Source organism: Carlito syrichta, unplaced genomic scaffold (assembly GCF_000164805.1).
Source record: "Carlito syrichta isolate Samal-C Ts95f unplaced genomic scaffold, Tarsius_syrichta-2.0.1 Scaffold289171, whole genome shotgun sequence".
NCBI classification, from domain to species: Eukaryota; Metazoa; Chordata; class Mammalia; order Primates; family Tarsiidae; genus Carlito; species Carlito syrichta.
In genome coordinates this window covers 1-6,798 of record NW_007233267.1, presented here as the reverse complement: position 1 = coordinate 6,798, position 6,798 = coordinate 1, and the positions used below count along the sequence as shown (strand labels likewise).

The following is a 6,798-nucleotide window of genomic DNA, read 5'->3' as shown; positions in this document are numbered from 1 at the left end:
TTTGCTTTGTTTTTATATGTAAAATATCAGTTTATTTACACATACAACTTTAAATTATATAACATATAAAATAATACATTCATTTAGAAGTATTGCCTTATTTAAATCTTATTTTTCTTGAGACAGTTTTATTTAATCTTTTTCATCATGAGAGCTACTCTTTGAATAATATAACAGATTCCTAGAGTATATGTTATTTGTACAAGATGTAGGATATTTTTATTTCTGTCTACATGGTGTTTTAGAAATGTTATCCCAAACTGTATACTTGATGTAAAACATTATGGTATGTGTGTTTTAAAGAGGTCTTCAAAAGACTTTTGGCAATTATGTCTGACTTACAATGGAGAAATTTTACACCCCAAGCACTGATTAATAAATCTGTTATTTTTTTCTTTCTGATTCCATCAGCTAAGTTTTATAAGCATCCAAAATATGCATTGACTCATGTCTTTTCATTCTAGTATATCTTACTCAAACAGTACTTGAACAGTATATGTTCAAAATCATAAAAAGTGCCTCATAATATAAGATACTGTAGGAACTGGAATACAGGTTGCCACCCTCATATCTGGAGGATAGCATAACTAAAAAAGAACTTAGTTTTATATTTTTTTAGTAGACTTAATAAATTACCTTGCAACAACAACTTTTGGTTCGATAACAGAAGAGAGTGAAACCAACTTATTGCCTTTTAAAAAATAAATCAATCCCATCAGCATTGTCAGACTCGGTGTCTTAGTATGATTTTTTTGACTACATCTTCTTCATACACAGATACCGTGCTATTGATGTTCCTTTGAAAATACAAGGTGCCGGGTTTTCAGGCCTTTTATGTTAGCTGTACTGAGGCTTCTTTCTTTTTGTCATTGTTAATAAGGCAGCACAACATATACCATGAGGTACTTGATAAACATTTACTTACAAGGGTTAGAAAGTATGTGTAGCAAAATTGACTGCTCATGTGTAGATTTTTAATTCCAAATTATCGTCTATTGGACTTCAATTTTAAATTGTAAGGTACTTCATTTAAGAAAATAAAATTTAATTTTTTAGCACTGGTTTGCAGAAGATGAAATCTATTTCTCCTGTATGCTCTTTGGGTATATAGCTGGTTTAAAGTAATTTTGTTTTCTCTTTCTAGGTTTTCCATAGAGTGGACCTCAGATCAAGAATCAGTTTAATAAGAAGCCACAAAGAGGACTTGAAAATACAAAACAGCAGTTGCAGCTGCCCCTTCGTCCTTCGTGGGAAGCAGGCAAAAGGCGAAAAGAACAACAATCTAAAATTGCTGTGTTTTTGGGGAAAAAGATTACATTTGCAGATTGATTAATGTCTCTTTTTGTGGACTTTTCCATCTAAAAATTATTATATTTTTAATTAGCCTGTTATTTAAACTTGAATGAGTCTATTCTGGAAGAGAATTATAGAATGCTTTTTAATTTATTTTTATTTTTTAAGCAATTTCAAGTTACGTTGACATTTTTTACAAATCAATTTTGTAGTTAAATTGATTTTTAATAATATCCCCCATACTGTTTCCCCTACAAAAAAATTTTGGTATCATAATGATCTCAGATTTTCTCATGTGTGTTTATCATAATGTATATTTCACTGATTGAGCTGTTTTTTTTGCCTTGAAAATATTGGCAGTAGCAGAAAACTGTCAGGGGAAGGGGGGTGGGACTGGCAGTTGAGGGAAACTGCTGGGGGAGCATACCTCATCAACCAGGGTACCTCCATGATCAGTGTTTGTATACCTAACCCTGAATTGTACCCCACATCTTTATAATAAATAAATAAATTTTAAAAAATAATAGTGGAAAAAGAAATCATATTTATTTAAAATAGATCAGATCACCTCTCACTTTTATTAAAAATTATTCTTATTAGCAAAACTAAATATAGTAACTTATTATGATGTACAAATAAGTTATGCAAGTAAATGTTAATTTTATCATAGTTTTAATTACTTGTGATCATGCACAGAAATTTTTGACTATTCTTAAACAGATTTCCAGGACAATTTTGGATTTCTTAATTATGTTTCATTTACTTAGGCAAATTGTTTAAATGCAGCAACACAGCAAAAGCTGGTTTTATGTTTTACTGCATATAAATATGTTCTTTAAATCAAGAATGTGAACTACCTATTTATTTGACCGTGTATGCTTATAAAAAGTTTTTGAGGAGTCATAGTTTGTAATTTATAAGAACACATTTTGAAGAGGTAGGGTTAAAAGAGTCTTTCTGCTGATGGCTAAACAGAAAGGTTAAGAGATGAGTCACTGAGGAAGGGACTATTTTATACATCACAGTTCTGCTGTTTAGAAGGAAAAAAGGATTTTGAAATCCCTTCCGATGTTTCACTTTTGCTACTCTGGGAGAAATTAAACGTTCTTGGTTAACTAAATAATACTAATTCATGTTTCCTGCACATTAGTACTGTTGATGGCAAAGAAGGCCATCTGATTAGCCTGAATTTACAAGAGTCATTTTTATTTATTTCAGGAACTTAAGAATTTAGATAACTAGAACAATGGAATTTAACAGATCATGCAGAGAAAAATTGGTTTTGCTATGTTGAACCTATATTTTATTTTTGTGCTTTTATTCTTTTAAATTTTTATGTTGACACAATTTCAAACGGACCAAAAAATAGTGAAAAAAAAAGTCTGTGTCTACTCAGAGTTTACCAAACCAAACCATGAGATTGAGGGCACTGTCCTCCAGACTCCCAAGTCTGCCCAAGACTTCTTAATCCCCACTGGAGGAAGTTAAGGTCCACTAAATAGGTAGAGGGAATAGTTTCATTTGTTCTCTGCTAGATTATGGTACACGGAAATTACTGTCGGACTTTGTTCTGGGGTGCAGTGAAGTTACTTAGACTCAGATTGGCCCTTTTGAGGTGTGTGCATGAGACTATGACAGCCATTAGTCTAGGGCAGTGGTTTTTGACTTGGAGTTTTTCCCCCCAGGGCGCAAGTGATAAGTGAAGGTGGGGGCGGGGACGATGTTTTCTAGAGTACACACACAAAAAAGGATTTTCCAGCCCAATATGTAAACAGTGCTAAGGTTGAGAAATCCTTGTTTAGGGATTATTTGGCCTCCTTGAGGCATTTCGTTCTAGGAAATCTTTCTGTTGTAGCTGGTGAGAACACAAACTATCCCTGGACTTATGTATAGTTCCATTTCTTTCTACTAGTGGTTTTTTCTCTGGCCAATGTATAGATTCTTCATACAGATTGAATAGATCAGTCTTCTACCAAAGAATCAGGATCCTTCTACAGGTCTTTGGAGTACTTTCTTTATGTGTATTTCCTTCCTTCCTAGTGTTTTTGCCTCACAAGTTCTAATCATGGTAGCCTGCCTGAACTCTGAAGTCTGTCTTTTCAATTCAGTAAGGCCACTGAGCTCTGGGGTTTCTTCCCTCTGTACTATCGTTTGAAACCTCTTCAGGCAGCAAGCTGGTGTAGGAATAGGGCTCATCTCATTTGTTTTCTTCTCTCAGGCATTGTTTTCCGGTGCCACTTATTGTCCATTGTCTAAAAACTGTTGTTTATATATTTTGTCTGGTTTTCTAGTTGTTTCATACAGAAGGGCAAATCCAGCCCCTATTATTCCACAGTGGTCAGAAATAGAAGCCCTTCATTGTTTATTTTGATGTTCAAGTTGTGCTTAATTTGACCATCGGGAGCCTCCTCAAACTGTCTCCTGTGTCCTGTTGACATGTAAGTCTTTCCTTTCTCTAGTAGTGACAAAGCTGGTTCTCATAATCCACAATATATTTACAAACTTACTCAACTCTAGTATACACCCAGGTTAGTTTCAGAATTTCTTAGTGTTGTCTCTACAAAACTGAAGTCTACTAGCCAAAGGAGTCAGTAATTGTTTAGAGCTTATTTATTTATATATAGCCTGAGGGTACATGACTTTAAAACTGTGTTTGGAAGTTACCCGGGATAATAACAACTCAAATCGCAGAGCAAGGACTTGTAAAAATTCTCCATAAGAGATAAGTAAACAGTTCAAACTATCAGAATCAGCTTTTTCAGAACTCTATAATTAACCAAAGGCTTGTGGCAGTTCAGAGATCATTTACTCAAGAAAAATGTTTGAATCTTGGATCTTGAATCTGAATCTGAATCTTGGTCAGAATAGTGGACATTGTTAATTCTTGCCCTGTTTCCATCCCCTCCTTTCCAGATCTATGGTAGCCATAGAAACCAACAGCCAATAGTTACAGTGCAAACCAGCAGCCTGGCAACCACTGGAGGGAGTTCAGAACAGGGTTGGAGTTTCTTCAAACACACATTCCGTGAGAACTGTCGTTATTTGACCTGTCTGATGGTTCACTAGACAACCCCATACACAAGGCTGTCTTTGTCATCTGAGTCAGAGCTTATCCATTGTGATAAGCCTTTTCTCTGAGATTGCTTTTCAAATACAGTTAGAGGGAATTGCTTTAACATCAAGACTGCATCAGGCAGTGCATAACAGTTGGAGTAAACAGTAAGTTAACCAAAAAGCTTAAGAGGAAATCTGAAGAATGTAGTATCTAAAGGAACTTGAATAAATTCTGACATTTTGGGGGATAAAGGAGATCATGCATAGGCATATGTCCATGTGTACACTCAGGAAAAGCTAATCAGGCCCTAAGGTCTAACTTCTGACTGATCCCGAGTTGCTGCACAAGTAACAAGTGAAGGCTAAAGTGAAGTTATCAACTTTTTGTCTGAGCGGTGAAGGCATGCCCATCACAGACAGCTTCTCATCAGAGAAGTATTCCAGGCGTTTAATGAAATCTTTGTCCAATTATTAGCACACCACTAAGGTAAATGAATCAGATTTCAGTGGCCATACCCAACAAATAACATAGACTTTACAAATAAATAGTTCAGAAAAGTCACTAGACAACAAAAAGCAGTAACAACAAACCCTGAGGAAGGAGGGGAATCTGATTTATAGAGTTGCATGCTATTTTCAACAAAAAATTACGAGAAAGTATGGTCCATACACTGGGAGAGAAAAGCAGTCAACAGAAACTCCCTGAGGAAGCTCAGACTTCAGACTTTAAAAAGACATTAGTGGGGACGGGAGAAAAAAAAAGACATTAAAGAAGCTATTTTTAAATATGCTCAACCAAAGGTTTGAAACTATATCTAGAGAGCTGAAAGAAAGTCTGCAAATAACATCTCACCAAATAGAGCATATCAATAATGAGGTAGAAATTATGAAGAAAAGTCAAAAAGAAATTCTGGAGTTGAAAAGTACAATTACCAAAATGAAGAATTCAACAGAATGACTTAATGGTAGACTTAACTAGGCAGAAGGAAGATGTGCCAAACTTAAAAAAAAATAGCTCAATTGAGATTATACAATTCGAGAAAGAGAAGAAAACAAGAATGAATACATTCTTAGAGAACTGTGAGATGCTATCAAACTGCCAACATAGGCACAATGGGGTCTCATGGGACCCAGAATTTTCACTCATAAATACCCAAAAGAATTAAAAACATGTTTGTATAAAAATTTGACCATGACTATTCATGTAGCATTATTCGTAATAGATAAAAAGAGGTTTATTTTTAAAGGGAACACCCAAGTGTTCATCAACTGATGATAGGTAAACAAACTGTAGTATATACATACAGTGAAATCTTATTCAGGCATAAAAAGAAATGAAGACTTGATATATACTACAATGTGGAAGAACCTTAACATGCAAACTGGAAAGAGCCAAACAAAATATGGTTCTACTTACATGCAATATTCAAAATAGGTAAATCCATAGAGACTTAAAGTGGAGTAGTGATTGCTAGGAATTGGTAGAGGGAGGATTACTGAGTATCTGCTAAAAGGTCTAGCATTTCTTTTTGGAAAGTTGTTCTGGAATTGGATAGTAGTGTTGGTTGTATGGCCTTGTAAATATACAGGAGCCACTGAGCTGTGAACTTAGTGCATAATATAGAGCATTATCATAGCATGTTCTATCCTGTGCTCACTTTAATTTTAATCTTAGGTTTGCAATTATGTATATTAAATGGGCCGGGCACTGTGGCTCACACCTATAATCCCAGTAGTTTTCAAGACGGAGGCAAGAGCATTGCTTGAGCCCAGGAGATCAAGTCCAGCCTGAGCAACATAGCGCAACCTCGTTTCTACAAAAAAGCAAAAACTTAGCCAGACATGATAGCACATGCCTGTAGTCTCAGCTACTCGAGTGGCTGAGGTGGAAGGATCAACGCTGCCCTCCAGCCTGCACAACAGAGTGAGACCCGACTCAGAAAAGTATATTAAATGGTAAATTACTGAAGTTTCCCCAGACATTTTTTGTTTTGATAAAGTTCATTTTCTAGCATATTTCTCTGAAGAGCCATGGAAAGAACTTTTGGAGTTCTTGATGTTTAAAATATTGTCTGTGGTTTTGATACTGTGGCAAGATTTGGGGATTGTGATTTCCTGCCCTTCTTCCTTGTGGCAGCTAAAGCCGTCATTGTGCCTTTGGTGAATATTTTTCAGGAGAGTTTTTTGCCTCTCTCCCAGATAGGAGATCTGTCCAACAGTCTGGGTGCAGGATACTTCTGTCTCTCCTGGGATACAGGATGTTTTTTTCCTTATACCCTTCCCCAAGCCGCAGTGAGTCTTCATCTGTGTCCTGGGTGACAGCGTTTACTGTCCTTGCAGTGACTTGAGACTTAACTTTTTTCAGTCGAGGAGAAGGGGCCTGGTGAGGTTTTATGTCTTTCCTCCAGTAGCAGCTTCTTCTCTTTAAGGCCTGTATCATCAAGGCGGGTT

General features: G+C 35.9%; 1 pseudogene; it reads left to right on the top strand.

The window, feature by feature from the left end:
- The window catches only part of LOC103256261, a 7,668-nt pseudogene extending 5,973 nt beyond the window's left edge, over positions 1 to 1,695 (top strand).
- The last annotated feature ends 5,103 nt before the right edge of the window (positions 1,696 to 6,798 follow it).